Below are 23,265 nucleotides of genomic sequence, written 5' to 3' on the forward strand. Positions count from 1 at the left end.
GTGCAGTGCGCCATTGCTGCCCACACACACAGGCACTACAGAGTGCAGGGCGCGGGAGGGGGCGGGGCGCCCTGTACCCTGTAAAAAGAAAAATACCTTAAACTGGCTAAAAGGGGGCATAAGTTGCCACTGGCACAGCCCTACCCCCGCATGTATAAATATTACAGTGTTTGTATGAGTGTAAGGATGCGCCATTGTGGGGGCGGAGCTTCTTCCTCAGGCAGCCAGCACACTACTCAGCGCCATTTTCTCTCTCTCCTCAGGCTGCAGAGAACACGCTGGTCCTCTCCTCCACTTCTGACAAGTACAGGGTGCTATTAAGGTGGGGCACAAAGCGATTGTGGTGCATTTGATAGTGTATATTACTATTTAAAAAGCGCTATTAGACATACTGTGTTCACAGGAAATACTGGCGCTGGGATTGTGAACTGGCTGCTCCTATCCTGTGTCCCTCTGACAGATTTTACTGTGGGTCTGTCCCCAAAATAAGTCCCAGTGTGTCTGTTGGTGTGCTGTACACGTGTGAGGCATGTCTGAGGCAGGGAGTTCCTCCCCGGAGGAATCCATTTTAGGGACACAGAGTTGTAATGTGGTGGTGCTACCGGCACACCAAGAGCCTGCATGGGTGAAAGAGATACGTGACAGTATGCATCTGATTAACCATAGATTAGATAAGTCCCAGGGGTACAAGCTGGAGTTTCAAGATGTTCCCCCATGACGATTTTTCAAATCGACCTTGCCAGTTTCTCCATCAGAAAGAGAAGCAGTAACAGCGGCAATCCAAAAATTATGTCAAGACCAGGTCATAGTCCTGGTACCGTTGTCACAACAAGGGAGGGGTTTTTATTCAAGCCTCTTTGTGGTTCCAAAGCCGGACGGCTCGGTCAGACCGATCCTAAATCTAAAGGATCTGAATGGTTACCTAAAAAGGTTCAAGTTCAAGACGGAATCACTTCGGGCAGTGATTGCCAGTCTGGAGGAGGGGGACTACTTGGTGTCGGTGGACATAAAGGATGCTTACCTGCATGTTCCCATTTATCCTCCTCACCAGGTTTATCTGAGATTCGAGGTTCAGGGTTGCCATTACCAATTCCAGACGTTACCTTTCGGTCTCTCCACGGCGCCGAGGGTATTCACCAAGGTGATGGCAGAGATGATGTTTCTCCTTCGTCAGAAAGGAGTCAATATAATTCCTTATCTGGACGACCTCCTGATAAAGGCGAGATCAAGGGAGCAGTTGTTACAAAACATATCACTCTCTCTGTCAATACTCCAACAACACGGGTGGATCATGAATTACCCAAAGTCACGGTTGGAACCGACGACAAGGTTGTCTTTCCTCGGGATGATTCTGGACACAAAAGTTCAGAGAGTATTTCTTCCGCTGGAAAAGGCTCTGGAAATCCAGAAAATGGTAAAACAGATATTGAAACCATCAAGTGTGTCGATCCATCAGTGCATTTGGTTGTTGGGGAAGATGGTGGCGGCCTATGAGGCCATACAGTTTGGCAGGTTCCATGCCAGAGTATTCCAGTGGGACCTGTTGGACAAGTGGTCGGGGTCACACCTACACATGCACAGAAAGATAATCCTGTCATCAAAAACCAGGATTTCGCTCCTGTGGTGGTTACACAGCTCTCACCTACTAGAGGGACGCAGGTTCGGGATTCAGGACTGGGTCCTGGTAACCACGGATGCAAGTCTCCGAGGCTGGGGAGCAGTCTCTCAGGGAGAAAACTTCCAGGGACGTTGGTCACAACAGGAAGCCTGCCTTCACATAAACGTTCTGGAGCTAAGAGCCATTTACAATGGCCTTCACCAAGCGGTACATCTTCTTCAAGACCGTCCCGTGCAGATCCAGGCGGACAATGTAACAGCAGTCGCATACATAAACAGGCAGGGCGGAACGAAAAGCAGAGCGGCAATGGCGGAGGCGACAAAAATCCTCCGCTTGGCAGAAAAACATCTACAAGCTCTGTCGGCAATATTCATTCTGGGAGTAGATAACTGGGAAGCAGACATCTTCAGCAGACACGATCTCCATCCAGGAGAGTGTGGCCTCCACAAAGAAGTCTTCACAGAGGTGACAAGTCTTTGGGGAGTTCCTCAAATAGACATGATGGCGTCTCATCTCAACAAGAAGCTTCGAAGATACTGTTCCAGGTCGAGAGACCCTCAAGCAGTAGCAGTGGATGCACTGGTGACCCAGTGGGTGTTTCCGTCAGTGCATGTCTTCCCTCCACTTCTGCTGATCCCAAAAGTACTCAGGATCATAAGAAAAACAAGGGTTCGAGCAATCTTCATTGCCCCAGACTGGCCAAGGAGGGCTTGGTACCCAGATCTTCAACAGTTACTCATAGGAGATCCTCAGCCTCTTCCTCCTCGAGAGGACCTGCTGCAGCAGGGGCCGTGTGTGTACCAAGACTTATCGTGGCTACGTTTAATGGCATGGCTGTTGATTGCCGTATCCTAGCCAGGAAGGGTATTCCCGAGGAGGTCATCCCCACCTTTATTCAGGCCAGAAAGGGAGTAACGTTGAAACATTGCCACCGTATTTGGAGAAAATATGTATCTTGGTGTGAATCCAAGAAAGCTCCTACGGAAGAGTTTAATTTAGGACATTTTCTCCATTTTTTTGCAGGATGGTGTGGAGGCGGGCCTCTGATTGGCATCAATCAAGGTCCAGATTTCGGCCTTGTCAGTGTTCTTCCAGAAACAATTGGCCTCTCTTCCAGCGGTTCAGACCTTTGTGAAAGGGGTTCTGCACATCCAGCCTCCATTCGTGCCTCCAGTGGCACCATGGGACCTTAACGTGGTATTGCAGTTCTTTCAATCGGATTGGTTTGAGCCTCTACAAAAGATAGAGTTGAAATTTCTCACTTGGAAAGTGGTGATGCTTTTGGCTTTGGCATCCGCAAGGCGGGTGTCTGAATTGGGGGCCTTGTCTCACAAGAGCCCTTACCTGATCTTCCATGAAGATAGGGCAGAGTTGAGGAATCGTCAACATTTTCTTCCGAAGGTGGTTTAATCTTTCCACATAAACCAACCTATTGTTGTGCCAGTAATTACTGACACATTCACTGAGTCAAAATCTCTAGATGTGGTTAGAGCTTTGAAAATCTATGTTGCTAGAACGGCTCGTATACGGCAAACAGAGACTCTATTTGTCCTGTACGATCACAACAAGATTGGCTGTCCTGCTTCCAAGCAGACTATTGCATGTTGGATTAGAAATATGATTCAGCAAGCTCATACTACGGCTGGATTGCCATTACCGACGTCGGTAAAGGCCCACTCCACTAGGAAGGTGGGCTCATCCTGGGCGGCTGCCCCGGGGGGTCTCGGCATTACAACTTTGCCGAGCAGCTACTTGGTCAGGGTCATACACATTTGCTAAGTTTGACACCTTGGCCGATGAGGACCTCAAGTTTGGTCAATCGGTGCTGCAGGGTCATCCGCACTCTCCCGCCCGTACTGAAGCTTTGGTATAGACCCCATGGTCTTGATGTCATCCCCAGCATCCTCTAGGATGTATGAGAAAATAGGATTTTGATAACCTACCGGTAAATCCTTTTCTCCTAGTCCGTAGAGGATGTTGGGCGCCCGTCCCAGTGCGTACTTTACCTGCAGTTTAGTTATTAGAGTTACACAAGTTGTGTTATCTTGGTTTCAGCATGTTGCTGCAATTGGTTCATGCCTGTTGGCGTGTGTTATGTTGAATGCCATGTGTGCGGCATGGTTGAGGGTGTGAGTTGGTAGATATCTCACCACTAGTTAAGTAATTCCTTTCCTCGAAATGTCAGTCTCCCTGGGCACAGTTCTGGAGGAGGGGCACAGAGGGAGGAGCCAGTTCACACCCAATGAAAAGTCTTTAGAGTACCCATGTCTCCTGCGGATCCCGTCTATACCCCATGGTCTTGATATCATCCCCAGCATCCTCTATGGACTAGGAGAAAAGGATTTACCGGTAGGTTATCAAAATCCTATTATTGTTTATCCTCCTTTTTAGTAACATCCTCTTCCTTATTCATCTCTTTTTTTCAATAGTGCACTAGTGTTCAGTAGTAGTAGTAGTAGTAATAGCACACTTTTCTGTCAAACAAAAAGTGACAGGTGCCACACCCAGTCTCCACCCACACCCCACCTCCAACACGCCCACTATGCCGCCCATAATACACCCAGACACTCCATGATTTACGCCCATTTTTTATATAATTTGAATATACATTTCATCATTTGATATAATTTGATATAATTTTTTTTCATTAGTCATAGGGCAATCACAAAAGTCTCTTACAAGACTCATAGGTTTGAAAAAAAGCAACAGTGTGTAATGCAGCACAGTTATTCGAAAAAAATGGATGGAAAAAAGGTATTACACAGTGTTAAATCCTGGTAGTTTTTGTGGCATTGCTAAATATTACAAGGCTAACAATGGAAAGTTTAAAAGATCGGAAATTAAAAAATGGCTTCAAGATCAAGATGCCTATACATTGCATAAACCGGCGGGAAAAACCTATAAAAGGAACATGATTTGCGTTTCAGATGTAAATCAGCAATGGCATTGCGATCTGGTCTCGCTCACAGACCTTGCGAAGTTCAATGATGGTTTTAAATACATATTAACCATTATCAATATTTTCAGTAAGCGATCATTGGTCGTCAGTCTAACAAGCAAGAACGCTACAACAGTCGCTAACGCTTTTGAAAATATATTCCATCAGGACTGCGTGCAAAAGAAATTGCAAACTGACCGCAGTAAAGAGTTTCTAAACTAGGTCCTAAAAAAAGTGTTATAAAGATACGATATACAGCATTTTGTGACCGATAATGATGTGAAAGCAGCTGTTATAGAATGCTTTAATAGGGCTTTAAAAACACGTATGTGGCACTATTTTACAGCTCAGAATACTAACAGATATATAAATGTTTTACAAAATTTCATATACAGTTATAATAACACATACCATAGAATGATTAAGTGTATGCCGTGCAAAGTAACAGCATCTAACTCTTTGTGATTTTTCAAGACGAGATACGGTGATTACTTTAGAACTAAGAAAACTCCGATACGATTAGCCGTTGGTGATCATGTATGTATTTCCAAATATAAGAATATATTTTACGAAAGATAGGAACAGAATTTTTCTGAGGAAATATTTGCAATACGCGGCATGAATACTAAAGGTCTTAAGCTGCTTTACATGCTGGTGGACCTCTACGGTGAAGATATTACTGGTAGTTTTTACCCCGAAGAGCTTCAAATCATACCAAAAAACTATAATAGAATTTACAAAGTGGAAAAGATTTTAAAAAATAAGACGGTCAGTGGCCAGAAATACGCGTTAATCAAGTGGTGCGGGTAGCCAGCTAAATTTAACAGTTGGGTCGACGCATTAGAGATAAAAGATATTTAAAAAGCGGCGCTCTGTAAATAAGGCAAGTGATGGATGACAAATCGTTCTACATAATGCCTCAGCAGAAGCATTTCTGCTAAATAGGGTTTCTAACTACACAACAAAAGTGTCAAAGGCGATAGACTTAACCGGTGAGTGGGTAGTCACTGTTACAGAAAAACAATACCCGAACACTTGGAATACATTGGATTTAAAAGATTGTAGGCTGCAAATATCATAGGGTGGCACATCGGATCAGCCAGTGGTGAGAGTCATGAGTGTGTGCATTAAACCCGTTTTTTATGAAACAATCGATGTGCTACTGAATGTATTCAACACGGAAATTGAGCAACAGAAACTGGAGGTTGGATTAAGACTAATGTATGATCCACTTGAATGCGTTGTAACATGTGACAGTAAGCAGTTGTATCAAATCAACGTCGGTTCTAAACTGATATGGATACTGGGTTTACAGCCTAAAACTGAGATTTCTAAACCATGCACTGACATTATCGAATACCAGATAGTCGGGGATAGTTATGTATCACTGCTGCACACTGTTGAAATTAAGGGCCGTAACAATGAGTTGGTCACAATGCGATACAAGAAGCCCGATTAAGTGCCTTTGTGCAAAGCGCTATTTCATACAATAACCATTTCATACAATAACCATAGAGATAAAGAATGATCAGAACAAGAACATTTCATTTAACTTTGGGAAAGCGATCGTGAAACTACACATTAGATGAGGCAAAACCGATTTTTATTAAATTGACAGAATGGCTGTCGTTAAAAACTATGGTGACCCGGCATTGTACGCGCAATATTATAAAGCGCAAGCTGGTAATGGTTTACCGGGGTTTCACGGCAGCGCGTACATGTACGGTTGCGGTTTAGGTGGTATTTTTCTAAGCCTGTTCATAAAAGCAGTGCGTCTTTTCCGAAGAGGCCTAGAATTGGCTAAACCACACGTGAAAAGTGCTGCATGTAATATCGCAAAAGACTTCATTGGACAAGCCACAGTGGCCGCAATGAATAAATCACACACAGCGAATCAAGCGTAACAAGATGGTTCTAGTTTAATATATACAAGAAAAGGTATGGCTAGAAGAAAACGGAAGTAGTCGACAGCACTTCCACCTTGGTATATGCCCCTTTTAAACAAAAACCGGAGACATCGAAACTTAAATAAGAAAAGAAAATTGACGCAAAGGGTTGGTGATATTTTTTAATTATGCCTTTCATACACAATGAGTCCATTGAATGCACAAAATCAGAGCTGGATCTTTTTGATGTACCACCAACGCAAACTAGCGTGGAGAACAGTCTATACTTCGAAGTTCAACCTTTAGCAGCGTTATCCGAGACAGCGCTGCTTGAATTTGATATAGCGGCTAGTGGCGAACACTACTTTGATCAGAACAACACTCAGCTGTATGTGACGTGTAAGATCATAGGAACCGACAACAATCCGATTCCCCAAGGGGCACGGGTAGCCCATATTAATTACCCCATAGCGACTTTATTCAGTCAGGTGAATGTTTCTTTGGGCAACAGGCTCATATTGCAATCGAACAATCTTTACACCTATCGAGCATACATTGAGACCATATTGAATTACAGCTCTGATGCTTAATCCACAAAGCACACAACAGGTTTATTTTACTATTTTACAAAGATGTGGCTGGAAAACATAACTGCAGGGCTCTGGATGGGGCAAATACAGGCATTATACAATGTTCAAGAGCAATGGCACGGAGTCGCACAGTTGAATTACTGGGACCTCTGCACTGCGTCCTTTTTCATCAACATAAACTAATCTTAAACACCGTTGATTCAAAGATAAAACTTACCAGAAACAAAGACTCATTCTGCTTAATGTCTGCAGAGGCAGATGCCTTTAAAACACAGATTGTCGCAGCATCGCTGTTTGTGAAAATAGTTCAGGTCTCGCCGGCCATCCAGATCGGACATTTGCATGCTTTGCTAAATGGCAACGCAAAATATGCGAGTGATCGTGTAGGGATGAAAATCTACAGTGTTCCTACAGGCAGTAGGGTGTTTAATATAGAAAATCTATTTTTAGGTCAGGTGCCAAAAACAGTCATAGCAGTGTTTGTAGACAACAAAGCATTTTCAGGACCTATGATCGGAACCCGTTACGTTTTGAGCATAAAAACATAAACTTTGCATCTCTCTACCTGGACGGAACCCCGCATTCTACCAAGCCGTTTCAACCAGAATTTGAACATGGTAATGTGGTGCGTGAGTACATGTCGCTCATACAGGTTACAAATAAGCAGAAATTAGATTCTGGTATTCTGATTGACCCTGAAGAATACCTCGACGGTTACACGCTTTACGCTTTCGATCTGTTGCATGTGTGGAACAACTATCGCTAATAATAACAGGCATATTTTAACAAGCACCATTACACTGTTGAAAAATGAACACATTACAGATAAATTGCATTCTGTACGCGATGCCATGCATGTGACATGTTTTTAAAGGAACCTATCCATGTGACATGTTGCCAGCCAGTAAACTGACACAATACCCTTGCGCAATTGTAATAAACACTCATACTAGCGAACAACCTGGTGAACACTGGTTGGCTGCTTATTTTAATGAGTATGGCATTTGTTTAATTTTTTGGATTCTTATGGCTGCTCCACAGACAGTTCCATTTTCCCAAAGAATATAACCAATTTTTTTACATTTTAATTCAAAAGGTATTCGCCACCAAAAACTTCAGTTGCATACCTTTTCAATCGATGTGTGTGGTCAATATTGTATCTACTTTATATTTTTTTATGTGTAAAATCTATAAATATGAGGATATCTTGACCAGGTTTAGTAATGATACAAAACGTAATGATCGTTTAATTTCAAACTTTGTAAGGCGCATGCCAAGAAGTCATTGTTTGAGTCATTATACGGATAAATATATACAGAACTGTGTAATTTGTTGTAATAACTGCTGTGTTTGACTCATTTTATGTACAATGCTGTATAACTATGTTGATTTTAAAATAAATAAAGAACAATGTTTTAAACTTTATGCTGTGTGATTGAAAGTTTCTTTCAAATTCCCTGATTAGAATCAAAGAACAAAACAACAGGTTTTTCTAAATCAAACATATTTTTATTGGATCCTAAAAAGTTTATTTACAGATACAGAGCTGTGGCATTATTATTGCACAGCATTTCTTTACATTTTAAAATATGCGTTAACACAATTTAGTATTATTACAAAACAAATATCGTGATACAAAATAATCACACAAATTCTATTGTATAAAAAAAAAACAAAGGGGGTCATTCCGAGTTGTTCGCTCGCAAGCGGATTTTAGCAGATTTGCTCAAGCTAAGCCGCCGCCTACTGGGAGTGAATCTTAGCATCTTAAAATTGCGAACGATGTATTCGCTATATTGCTATTACACACCTCGTAGCAGTTTCTGAGTAGCTCCAGACTTACTCGGCATCTGCGATCATTTCACTGCTTGTCGTTCCTGGTTTGACGTCACAAACACACCCAGCGTTCGCCCAGACACTCCCCCGTTTCTCCGGCCACTCCTGCGTTTTTTCCGGAAACGGTAGCGTTTTTCCCCACACGCCCATAAAACGGCCTGTTTCCGCCCAGTAACACCCATTTCCTGTCAATCACATTACGATCGCCAGAACGATGAAAAAGCCGTGAGTAAAATTCCTAACTGCATAGCATATTTACTTGGCGCAGTCGCAGTGCGGACATTGCGCATGCGCATTAAGCGGAAAATCGCTGCGATGCGAAGATTTTTACCGAGCGAACAACTCGGAATGACCCCCAAAATCAATATAAAATAGTTAGTTGCTATAGAGTCAACCACTGTGATTCTATACAGAACTGTGTATCTTGTTGTAATAACCACTGTGTTTGACTCATTTTATACAATGCTGTATAACTGTTGATTTTAAAATAAATAAAGAACAATGTTTTACACTTTATGCTGTGTGACTGAAAGTTTCTTTCAAATTTCCTGATTAGAATCAAAGAACAAAACAGGTTTTTCTAAATCACAAACATATTTTTATTGGATCATAAAAAGTTTATTTACAGATACAGAGTTGCGGGATTATTATTACACAGTGTTTCCATACATTTTAAAATATGAGTTAACACAATTTAGTATTATCAGAAAACAAATATTGTGGTACAAAATAATCACAAATTCTAATGTACAAAAAACAAACAAAATTAATATAAAATAGTTATATGCTATAGAGTCAACCACTGTGATTCCTGACACAGATCTACAGCTCTTTCCCTATGTAGTAAGTAGCCATGTCATGTTGTTAGGCCGGTGGAATTTAAAACATTTATACGTCTTTTTTTTAAGGGGTTGTAGCGGTGCTGATTCTGTGACAATGCCATCAGATCCTGCATGTGTCTCTGCTTTTAAAAAGTCTAGTTGTAGTCTATTTGCGACATTAACAGCTACAGACATAGCACGCATAAATTCATGCCAACCATTTGGTGTATTACGACTCGACACGCTATGGTTTTGCGTAATGCTTCTTATTAAATCCAGAATGTTGGATCCTGGTACAGCATGACCTTCATACAGAAACTCGCCTTTAGTATTACAGCTTGTGATGTGTTTAGAATGCGTCATTTTACTCAATAGTATTTCAGTTTTTTTTATACCGTGCATTAACACAGCTCAAAATTTCAATATAAACATCATCAGCATCATCCGCTTGTGCAGCGTTAATTGACTCATCAGCAGCATTTGTACCAGGTGATAAAAAAGTTAAAGTTAACATTTCTCTATCAGACTGTTTACTGAACACCAGATACCTCTGCAACGCAGCTGTATATTGTTTTGCCTTTTAATATTCTGATAAATTGTTATTCTGTAGTATGTTGACGATCTCTGCATCTAGACCTTGTGTGGCTGTTTTACGTATGTCATTGCTGCTCGGTTTGTTGTGTAAATGATCTATCTGCTGTTGATTCACAAGATACATTTTCTCAGCATATTCCATCAGCGATTAGTCAGAAGGCCGGTTATTAACAGAATAGCAAAACCAAGCAGCGAACCAATAAATCTGCCCAATTGCTTCACCAAACGCTTATTTTTACCAATGGCATATATATTATTACAAAGTTATTTTATAAGGGCACCCTTCTTTTTAAGGTACTTCAAGTGTCATTGTGACAATGGTATTTTACCTTTAAGCGTGTCGAGGGCTATCTCACAAATGGCTGTCACCAAATCGTTTGAAGGATTGGATAAAATAGCATTTTTGGGGGTCGGTTTCACCTTTATTAGCATCTTTAAAAGCGCCCAATTATGACGTAACCGGGCTGACATGTTCACAGTTGATAGGCCTATGATGAATGACTAAAAGTTGTACAATTATAGCTTTTTAGACAGCGCTTTTTAATGACATAAGCAACCGGCTCATCAGGTGGGAATAAACTGCTTAGTAAATGGTACTCATCTAGCGTATTGGTTCTTAAATCAACCAGTAAATAGCCATAAGGTCTAGCAATTGCATTTTCAAAAGAATCTAGGAAGAAATGACTATTGTTCGGATACATTTGTCTAGCTAGTGTCGATACCTGCAATTTATCCCGTGGGTTTTTGAACAGCACCATATATTTTGTGTTTAAATGTATCGTCCTGCTCTTTTTACCTTGGCAGAATACATTTTGTACAAGGTACATGATACTGAGATTTCTATGGTATACATACTTTGTGAATGCTTTCTCAATCTCAGAATTATTACTAGCAGATTCCATCTAATCATCAACAACCGCTAAATTAATCCTATCAGGGGGGAAAAGTTGGTAATCGTTAAAAGTCTTGGGTAGCCCCTCTATAAAACGCATACCTGGGAAATCACGCAGCAGCTGATCGTACATAGACTGCCAACAGCCATAAAACCAAACAATATTATCAGGCACGTGCAACAGGTTTGTTGCAGCAGCATTTTCACAAAATAACTTTTCTCTGAATCGTAGGGGCCTGCTAAAATACATGAGAAGGGGTGTTGCAACCGGATGTCCATCTTAATACCCAAACGGAAGTGTTGTGAAGTTATCTGTAAGTTTCCATTTAGTGTAAATGCACTATTGCGTTTTCTGCAGCGTGCGCTTCTCAATCTGCCAGTACTTTTTAAACTGGACTATACTGGGTTGGAGGATCACAATTTTTTTCTGATCTTCAACTTCAGTGTTTAAAGGATAAACTAAGACCAGGTCTTTCAAACTGTCAAAGTTAACGTGTTGTGCATTATCAACAATGAGCGTTATACCTTTACCTTTGAAACTGGCCTTTCCATTGTTTAGGCGATAGCCGTATGATTTGGGGCCTGATGAGACAAACTAAGTTATATGTGTCCCCGGCAGCAATTTGCTAGTCAACATGCCTAGATAATCATCCAATCTCTGAGCCTGCTGACAAAAATCGCAGAGTCTGTATCATGGTAAAGACATCGATCTTGTAATCTATCCTTTGGCACTCCAGCTGTTGTTAAACTACACATCCCAGCGTGCCCTGCTTCAGTTTTAGCATGGCCAAATAGCAAATCTGTAGCAGGGCATACTGGGATGTGTAGTTCAACAACAGCTGGAGTGCCAAAGGTTCCCCATCACTGCAATAGATTGTACAATTCAGTATGGGCATACACCGTTGTCATTGCAGCAATGAAGATACTATTTTTTGAGGATTTGGAGTAATGGTCTTTGGAATATTTCCAATTCACCACAACTGTGTCATCATCTACTAAGTCTAAAGCAGACAACTCATAGGGGGTAATTCCAAGTTGATCGCAGCAGGAATTTTGTTAGCAGTTGGGCAAAACCATGTGCACTGCAGGGGAGGCAGATTTAACATGTGCAGAGAGAGTTAGATTTGGGTGTGGTGTGTTCACTCTGCAATCTAATTTGCAGTGTAAAATAAAGCAGCCAGTATTTACCCTGCACAGAAACAAAATAACCCACCCAAATCTAACTCTCTCTGCACATGTTATATCTGCCTCCCCTGCAGTGCACATGGTTTTGCCCAACTGCTAACAAAATTCCTGCTGCGATCAACTCAGAATTACCCCCATAGTGTGGTAAAAATGCGTATTCAAAAAGCTTGTCGGGCTCAGACACTAGACACCTGTTGGACATGTTACTACGTTGACCAAACTTTCCCCATAAGGAATTTAAAAGCAATTTTGAAATTTGTCTTTTTGTGGGATTGATTTCTATGTGATCGGGTCTTAAAAACAAACATTAATTTTTAAGATAGGCATTTTGGCGTTTCTCTGTACACCATTCAGGATAACCAGAAGCCTCTTGTTTATCCCTGAGATGCATTTTAATGTAACCTGAAAACAAATCGTCAGATCCTTCATCTACATGCCACACCTCATAGATTTTACATACTTTGTACCCCTTGTCTACAGCCAGTTTTAACTCAAGAGTACAGCACATACCTCTGATTGCCCTGCTTTCCTTATTATGGACACAAGCCTCTGTCTGTCCAGACTCAGCGCATGTGCGACATAAAGGAAACATCAGTTTACCACGCATTTTAACTGGTAGAACCAGAAAGAAAAGACCCCTGGGTGGGTACACTTTTACTTTGGCAATACAGGAATACGTTGTAACATTCTCAAAATCAAGATATATGATTTTCAGATGCTGTATTGGATAAGTTTTGGTTTTGTTGACAAATGGGTAGAGACTGGTAAAATCATAGTGTGTGTATCTGCTCGTCCTGTTGTGTTTTTGTGATACAGCTTTATGGCGTTTGTACAACTGCCATAAAGTGCTGCACACGGGTCCAAGGGCTCTGGTAACTCTTTACCCTTCAGAAAATTCAGTAGACTCTCATCAGACTCTAACATTTTTTTCCATTCACATTCCCAAATGATGCAGACATGAAAACTTGTATTTCTATAAGAGCGACTTCCCACTCACCAGTTAAGTCTATCGCCTTTGACAGTTTTGTTGTGTAGTTAGAAACCCTATTTAGCGGAAATGTTTCTGCTGAGGCATTACTCGGCAAGGTTACGTAGAATGATTTGTCATCCATCACTCACCTTGTTTAGAGAGCGCCACTTTGTAAATATCTTTTATCTCTCGACCCAACTGTTAAATTTAGCTGGATACTGGTGCCACTTGATTAACGCGTGTTTCTGGCCACTGGCGTCTTATTTTTTAAAATCTTTTCCACTTTGTAAATTCTATTGTAGTTTTTTGGTACAAATTGAAGCTCTTCAGGATAAAAACTACCTGTAATATCTTTGCAGTAGAGGTCCACCAGCATGTAAAACATCTTTAGACCTTTAGTATTCATGCTGCATATTACAAATATTTCCACAGAAAAATTCTGTTCATATCCTTCCTGAAATATATCCTTATATTTGGAAATATGTACATGATCACCGATGACTAATCATATCGGAGTTTTGTGTAATGGTATGCTCTGAAATAGTAGATATATTGAGTTTAGGGGTTAAAAGTCTATTAATTAAGGAATATCCAATAGGAATTGAGCTTGGGATTTATAAATGGAGTCAAGCCGATTACGAACACACCTCCTGATGAAGTCTGTAACGATGAAATGCGTTGGGCATGGCTTGCCTGCTGACGTAGACGGTTGGACATCATCCGCTGTTTCCAGAGTCAGCGATCAGCTCCATCGGAGATACGCCGCTGATTGATAAGTGCTATCCTTGGGTGGTCTTGATTGTGGAGCTGGCTGAGTGTGCCGTTTTAAACTTACATGTATGTGAATGGTTATACAAAGTAAAGTGTTGTTTTTATCCATTATTCACGAGTGCGCTCTCCATTGTTTGCAATATATATATATATATATATATATATATATATATATTTATATATGTTGCAGAATGACCCGGCACTCAAATATCCTTGAATAGATTACTCACTGCTCACGGTGCCTTCCCACTGGGCTTCTCAGCCAGTAATACACTCGAACAGATTGGGCGGCACTCAGAGACTTAAGTTCAGTGCAAAAAATGTAGTGACTTTAATGTCAACATCAGATCTACGTTTCGGGGTCGCAGCCCCGTCGTCAGGCTGACGACGGGGCTGCGACCCCGAAACGTAGATCCGATGTTGACATTAAAGTCACTAAATTTTTTGCACTGAACTTAAGTCTCTGAGTGCCGCCCGATCTGTTCGAGTATATATATATATATATATATATATATATATATATATAGCTATAGATACGGTATGTATTTATATATATGTACATATATACACACACATACACATAAATATATACTGTACTGTACATATATATAAGTATATGCGGTGGGAAGTCCTTCCCTGGGACATGGAGAGAAGTGGTTTGATGCAGTACAGCAGAGAAGCCAGCACCCAGGTGATGAACTAATAGAGAGAGCTGAAAGGCAGTGCTGGGAGGAAGTACAGCCCTGGAAGCACGGACGCTGATGATGAAGTAAGCAAGAGCGGATTCCATGTGCCTGTCCCCTTCCTCCCAATGTCCCGCGCACCAGACTGTGACACAGACAGTGAGATCCTGCACAGCCACATCCCATTAGCCAGCAGCATTCTGGCACTACTCTATGGCGCTGTCTGTAGGATGGCTGTCAGAGAGTCAGTGGCAGCGGCTGCCGGCTATAGCACTGCAGATTGGATCAGCACTTAAGGACCGATCTGTGGTGGATGACAAGGGGCCCTGTCAGGGAGGCGGGCCCGGGGTACTTACACCCTGTGCCTTCTCCCCTTAATCCGGCTCTGGGCAGTGTACAGTCCCAGTGACAAATGCATGATTTCTAGAGGGGGATTTCCAAATTTAATCCACAATCTCCCACTCTGCAGAACATTGGAGCAAGTGTGGGAGTCTGGGGGAGTGGTAGAAGAACCTAGTAACGACTATGGACATTAATGTAAACATTGGTCTTTTTAAACATTGGATACTCTATGGAATACAGTATTAATAGTTAGTACTATAGATGGTCTATAGCAGGGGTGGGGAACCTCTGGCCCGCGGGCCGTACTAGGCCCGCAAAGCCAACTGAACCGGCCCAGCCACCCGCTGCTGTGTGTGACTGGGGAGGAGAGCACAGCATGCGCCTCTCCTGCCCCTTTGTGCTCAGTCTGGCCGCGGCAGCGTGTGTCATCTGCAGGGAGGAGAGTGCAGCTATGTCCAGCGGCAGCGTTTAGGATCTCAAACCTGCCGCTGTTTCGTGAGCCAATTAGAGCTTGCGGAACGGCAGCCAATCAGGAGCCACCACTGCCAGTCTTCGAGTTCTGAATGGCTTATGAACTGGCAGCTGGTTTGAGGTCCTACACGCCGCCGCTGGATATCGCTGTGCTCTCCTTCCTGCAGATGACACACGCAGCCGCAGCCGGACTGAGCACAAAGGGGCAGGAGAGGCGCATGCTGTGCTCTCCTCCCCTGTCACAAACAGCAGCACAAAGGGGCAGGAGAAGGCCAGCAGCACTGGAGCAGCAGCGGTGAGCAGCACGGTAGGGGGGGTACTGTATCTGGTACTGTGGGGGCATACCTGTATCTGGCACTGTGGTGGCATATCTGTATCTGGCACAGTGGTGGCATATCTGTATCTGGTACTGTGGGCACATATCTGTATCTGACACTGTGGGGACATATCTGTATCTGGCACTGTGGGGGCATACTGTATCTGGCACTGTGGGGACATGTGTATACCTGGCACTATCGGGGCATATCTGTATCTGGCACTGTGGTAGCATATCTGTATCTGGCACTGTGGTGGCATATCTGTATCTGGTACTGTGGGGGCATATGTGTATCTGACACTGTGGCGGCATATGTGTATCTGGTGGTGCACTACTGGCGGCATATGTGTATCTGGCACTGTGGCGGCATATGTGTATCTGGAACCATGGCGGCATATATGTATCTGGCACTGTGGCAGCATATGTGTATCTGGAAGTGCACTTCTGGGGGCATATCTACTGGGGCATAACTACTGGGGGCAGGCTAATTTTAAGTTGATAATTTTTGTAAGGCCCCCGAAGGATTTTATAAATATCTAAATGGCCCTTGGTAGAAAAAATGTTCCCCACCCCTGGTCTATAGTATAGGCTGTATCAAACATATTTAAATAAGATAAGTGGCCGTGAAAAGGTTAAACATACCATTATAAATACACAAACATAATAGAACCAGTACTGCAGTTTCTAAGCATAGATTATCCCACCTCATAGTAAGGCTCCTGTTTCTTCTTCCTGTTATATACTGTCTGGTCCAGTGTACTGATTGAGGACTAAGATCCACACACACAGCAAACTTGGTAGAAGAAGCAGCTACCACTGGGCATGTGCAGTATCTCTGCTCTGTCCCTTACCTTGCATGATGTGTTGGCAGATCTAGTACATACCATCGCTATTATTGTTGTTATATTTTGATCCACTTTCCAAGATGAGAGGGGTTCCTGGGCAACCAAAACCCCCCCCCATGCGTTTGTGTAAGAGTCCACTGTTATGCACACCAGTGCCTGCAGGAATGTACTGGTGTCAGAACTGTTATGCACTCCAGTGCCTGCAGGAATGTACTGGTGTTTGAACTGTTATGCACACCAGTGCCTGCAGGAATGTACTGGTGTCTGAACGGATAGGTATGCAAAACAAATGAACTCACAGACAGACTGGGGAATATGACATTACGTACACAGAAGGTGATAGGGTAACAAAATACACACAAAGTGAACAGAGAAGCCCAGAGGCTAAGGAACTGGGTGTCTCCCTAGTATTAGTAATGCTCAGATGGGAAAAGCAAGATGTTGTGTTTTAATACGTAGAGAATCCGAAATGCCGTTGCTAAGGGCAACAGCAAAACCCTAAAGGGTTACCAACGGGTGTGGCAGTAAACTCCTTGGTCAGAGATGGAATGATAGACACAAGGAGAGTCTCCACAATCCTAATTCTCACTTGCAGTGCACAGGTTCCGCTTACTGCCACTAAACTGACACCTGACACCTTGCACAGTGAGACAGGATTTAGGCAGGCAAGTCTTAGAATACAGCCGCAAACTTGCTAAGTTCACAGAGTAGTAAAAGAACCCCAGCAAGCTAAACGACTGACTCCAGTCTTACTGCTAGGTCTGGATTGGCAGAGTGTAGTACCAAATCCCCAGGCCTATTTGCAGTAAGCAACAACAAATACAAAGCTACACAGTACTGGCTAACTTTCAGGAACTGACTAACCAACAAAGATTCAGCAGCATCTGCTTAACCTGAGAAGAGGCCTTATAAAGCAGGTGCTGTCCACGCCCCACTCAGACCTCACAGACTGTGAGCACAAAAACCAGCACCGGATCCCCTGCCGTGCACAGAGCCTGTAACCACTGCACAGCAAAAGACCCGAACCGGAGTATCAGCTGCGCTCAGGTTACTCCGCTAGCACTTGTCTCCCGGTTGCCATGACGAGGTGGCAGCACAGGGCAGGAGACCCTAACAGTACCCCCCCTCTGACGAGGGGTCAAAGAACCCCTACCACCGGGTTTATCGGGGAACTGCGAGAAGAAAGAGCGTAACAGTCTGGGGGCATGAAGATCACAACTGCGCACCCACGACCGCTCCTCCGGGCCATACCCCTTCCAGTGCACCAAAAATGACAGCCGACCCCGAACCATCTTGGAGTCAAGAATCCTTTCAACAACAAACTCCCTCTGGCCACTTATCAGAAGAGGGGAAGGTCTTCCACTGGAAGAAGGATTACTAATCGCCCGTTTTAAAAGGGAACAATGAAATGTTTTATTGATACCCAAAGAACGGGGCAGATCTAACTGAAATGCCACCGGATTGATAACCCTGGTGATCTTATAAGGGCCGATGAACCGGGGGCCTAACTTATGAGATGGCTGTCTCAACTTCAAATTCTTGGTAGACAACCAGACGAAGTCTCCTAATTTGAAGCTGCAGGGTCTTTTCCGCTTATCAAAAACCCTTTTGGTCACTAATGACACAGACACAAGGGCTTTCTTCACTTTCCGCCAAATACCTCTAAGGACCGAAACCACAGAGGAACCACCAGGCGTGGAGTCCAGGGGGTCAAAAGAATTGGCCTTAGGATGATGCCCATACACACAAAGGAAGGGAGAGATCCCTGTAGCAGAGTGAGCCGCGTTGTTATAGGCAAACTCCGCCATGGACAGATGAGCAACCCAGTCAGTCTGACACTTGGAGACATAACACCTGAGGAACTGCTCCAAGGACTGGTTCACCCTTTCAGTCTGCCCATTAGACTGCGGATGGTAGCCTGACGACAAGCTGACAGAAATCTGGAGATCGGAACAAAATGCCCTCCAGAATTTGGCCACAAACTGGGATCCGCGGTCAGAGACCACATCAAGTGGCAACCCGTGGAGACGCACAACATGCAGCATAAATAATTCAGACTGGCATCTGGCCGATGGCAGCCCAACCAGTGGAACGAAGTGCGCCATCTTCGAAAACCTGTCAACGACAACCCAGATGGCTGTCATCCCCGAGGATTTGGGCAAGTCCACCACAAAATCCATTGAAATGTGGGTCCATGGCTTAGATGGGATAGAGAGTGGATGTAATGGGCCAACAGGAACCCCTCTAGGAGTCTTATTTCGGGCACAGATGTCACATGCCTGAACCCACTGATCCACATCCTTAGCCACCGAGGGCCACCACACCGCCCTAGATAGCAACTCCCGAGTTCTGGCAATACCCGGGTGACCTGCCGACTTCTTGGCATGGAATTCCAGGAACACTCGCTGTCTTAACCTAGGAGGCACAAACAAAAGACCTACCGGAAGGTCTGGAGGAGCCTGCTCCTGTGCTCTAAGGACTAATGATAAGAGGTCCTGGGTAATGCCCACTTTAATACATGATGGGGACACAATGGGCAACGGCTCCTCTGTGGTCTCCTGGATTGGAGCAAAACTCCGCGAGAGTGCATCAGCCTTGATGTTTTTTGACCCAGGGCGATATGTTATCAAAAAATTAAAGCGAGCAAAAAACAAAGCCCATCGTGCCTGCCTGGCATTGAGACGCTTCGCTGACTCTAAATATGCCAGATTCTTATGGTCGGTGAGAATTGAGACCACAAACTTAGCCCCCTCAAGCCAGTGTCTCCACTCCTCGAGTGCATCCTTAATAGCCAACAATTCCCGGTTACCCACGTCATAATTCATCTCGGCAGGCGAAAATTTACGGGAAAAGTAAGCACAGAGATGAAGGCGATTATCAGACACTCCCATCTGAGAAAGCACTGCCCCAATACCCATCTCAGAGGCATCCACCTCCACCACAAAAGGACGCTCTGGATCTGGGTGTCGCAGCACCTTGGCCGATACAAATGCCCTTTTGAGACGGGCAAAAGCCGCTTTAGCCTCACAAGACCAGTGAGCAACATCCGCCCCTTTCTTAGTGAGTGCCACCAAGGGCGCCACTATAGACGAAAATCCAGCGATAAATCGTCTATAAAAATTCGCAAAGCCCAGGAAACGCTGAAGCGCCTTCAAACTAGTGGGCTGCACCCAATCCAGGACTGCCTGTACCTTGGAACCCTCCATTTGGAAACCTTCTGGGGAGATAATATATCCTAGAAATGCGATTTGCTGAACTTCAAATTCGCACTTCTCCAGCTTCGCCCCAAGCCGGTGGTCTCTGAGTTTCTGGAGGACTAAGCGTACATGCTTCCGATGTTCCTCCAGGGAATGGGAGAAGATTAGGATGTCATCTAAGTATACAACTAAGAATCTATCCAAATATTCCCTGAGCACATCATTCATGAAATCCTGGAAGACTGCCGGGGCATTACAGAGCCCAAAAGGCATCACCAAATATTCATAATGCCCTGAGTGGGTATTAAAGGCAGTCTTCCATTCATCCCCCTCTCTTATTCGGATTAGATTGTACGCACCGCGTAGGTCAATCTTAGAAAAAATGGTGGCAGTACGAAGCTGGTCAAACAAGACCGAAATGAGAGGCAGTGGGTATGAGTTTTTAATCGTGATACGGTTCAATTCCCTGAAGTCGATGCAGGGTCGCAACGAACCGTCCTTTTTACCCACGAAGAAGAACCCCGACCCAACTGGAGACTGTGAAGGTCTGATAAATCCCTCAGCCAAGTTCTCCTGAATGTACTCTGCCATAGCCTGAGTCTCAGGACGTGACAGGGAGTACAACCTGCTCTTGGGAAGCTTAGCATTTGGCAACAAATCAATGGCACAGTCATAGGGGCGATGGGGAGGTAGTACCTCTGCAACTTTTTTGGAGAACACGTCCGCAAAATCTGCATAACACCCTGGCAATCCTGGCAAACTTAGCTGCGAGAGCCTGACTGGAAGGCTCAAGCAACTCCTGAAACAATCAGTTACCAACTAAGAATCTCCCCAGAGACCCAGTCAAATTGAGGATTGTGGGCCCTTAACCAGGGTAACCCCAACACCAATGGGGCAAAAGTACAGACAGTCACATAAAAGGACAATTTTTCAGAGTGTGTGGCTCCAATAAACAAAGAAATCTGGCTAGTGCAAGAGGTAATTTTACCTTGGGATAATGGTTCCCCGTTTAACCCACAAATCTCAATTTCCGATGCCAAGGGTACTAAGGGAACAGAGTGTTTCAGGGCGAATTGGCGGTCCATAAAAACCCCGTCGGCCCCACTGTCCACAAAGGCCTCAGTCTTGACAGTTTGACCGAGGATCTTCAAGGTCACAGGAATGATAAAAGTCTTCTTGGGAAATTCTGACTTCTGGCCTGACAGGATATTTCCCATCACCCTCAGGCCCTGAAGTTTTCCGGCTTTTCTGGGCATGATACTACCACATGACCTTTATTCCCACAGTACAAACACAACCCCTGCTGTCTCCTCCGCGTCTTCTCACGCGAGGAGAGGCGGGTAGCCCCAATCTGCATAGGCTCCTCGGAAAATTCCTCAGAGTCTGAGGTTCCCTTGGGAAAGAAGGAAACCTCAGTCTCCCTTTCAAGCCTACGCTCTCTCAGCCGTCTATCCACCCGGATGGATAACTGCATGAGCTGATCCAAGCTATCAGGCAAGGGATATTGTACCAGTTGGTCCTTTATCTGGTTAGAAAGACCTCTTCGGTACTGGTGTCTCAGGGCTGGGTCATTCCACTGGGTATCATGGGCCAACCTCCAAAACTCCGTACAGTAAACCTCAACTGGCCTTCGCCCTTGCTTAAGGATCGAAATCTGAGCCTCGGCTGAGGCCGTCTTGTCAGGGTCATCATACAACATGCCCAGTGCCGTAAAAAAAGCATCAACACTTTTAAGCGACGGACAGTCAGGCTGCAACCCATATGCCCAGACCTGTGGGTCTCCTTGTAGCAAGGAAATCACTATGCCCACCCGCTGAATCTCCGACCCAGAAGACTGAGGCCTAAGCTGGAAGTATAGCTTGCAGCTCTCCTTGAAACAAAAGAACTGCGAGCGATCTCCAGAAAAACAATCCGGGAGATTTACTTTCGGCTCCTTAACCCCTGAAGGTACTGCTGCTGTGGGAGCTCCGCCAGCGGCCTGGGAGGTGTGCATTTTAATGGACAAATCATTAAATTGTCGAGTCAGGACCTGCACCTGATCGACCACCTGTTGCAACTTATTTTGAGGGGTATGCTCCATATTCCCACAAAATTTCAACAGGAGTACTGGGCTGCTGAATATGTTATGCACACCAGTGCCTGCAGGAATGTACTGGTGTCAGAACTGTTATGCACTCCAGTGCCTGCAGGAATGTACTGGTGTTTGAACTGTTATGCACACCAGTGCCTGCAGGAATGTACTGTTGTCTGAACGGATAGGTATGCAAAACAAATGAACTCACAGACAGACTGGGGAATATGACATTACGTACACAGAAGGTGATAGGGTAACAAAATACACACAAAGTGAACAGAGAAGCCCAGAGGCTAAGGAACTGGGTGTCTCCCTAGTATTAGTAATGCTCAGATGGGAAAAGCAAGATGTTGTGTTTTAATACGTAGAGAACCCGAAATGCCGTTGCTAAGGGCAACAGCAAAACCCTAAAGGGTTACCAACGGGTGTGGCAGTAAACTCCTTGGTCAGAGATGGAATGATAGACACAAGGAGAGTCTCCACAATCCTAATTCTCACTTGCAGTGCACAGGTTCAGCTTACTGCCACTAAACTGACACCTTGCACAGTGAGACAGGATTTAGGCAGGCAAGTCTTAGAATACAGCCGCAAACTTGCTAAGTTCACAGAGTAGTAAAAGAACCCCAGCAAGCTAAACGACTGACTCCAGTCTTACTGCTAGGTCTGGATTGGCAGAGTGTAGTACCAAATCCCCAGGCCTATTTGCAGTAAGCAACAACAAATACAAAGCTACACAGTACTGGCTAACTTTCAGGAACTGACTAACCAACAAAGATTCAGCAGCATCTGCTTAACCTGAGAAGAGGCCTTATAAAGCAGGTGCTGTCCACGCCCCACTCAGACCTCACAGACTGTGAGCACAAAAACCAGCACCGGATCCCCTGCCGTGCACAGAGCCTGTAACCACTGCACAGCAAAAGACCCGAACCGGAGTATCAGCTGCGCTCAGGTTACTCCGCTAGCACTTGTCTCCCGGTTGCCATGACGACGTGGCAGCACAGGGCAGGAGACCCTAACATCCACAAATGAACAACAAAAATATTTTGTAAACATCCTTACCTCTGTCCAGTTTGTGCAACAGAAAAAATACTCCCGTTACTCCTGTGCAGTCTGGTTAGACTTAAAAGTCCCTGGGGTTATTGAGCAATGTGCTAACCCTGCCATTCCAGTATTATAGCCTGCCAACAATGTGTGTGACAAACATCACCAGTCAACACAGCAGAAGTATTAGAACAC

Source organism: Pseudophryne corroboree, chromosome 4 (genome assembly GCF_028390025.1).
Source record: "Pseudophryne corroboree isolate aPseCor3 chromosome 4, aPseCor3.hap2, whole genome shotgun sequence".
Lineage (NCBI taxonomy): Eukaryota > Metazoa > Chordata > Amphibia > Anura > Myobatrachidae > Pseudophryne > Pseudophryne corroboree.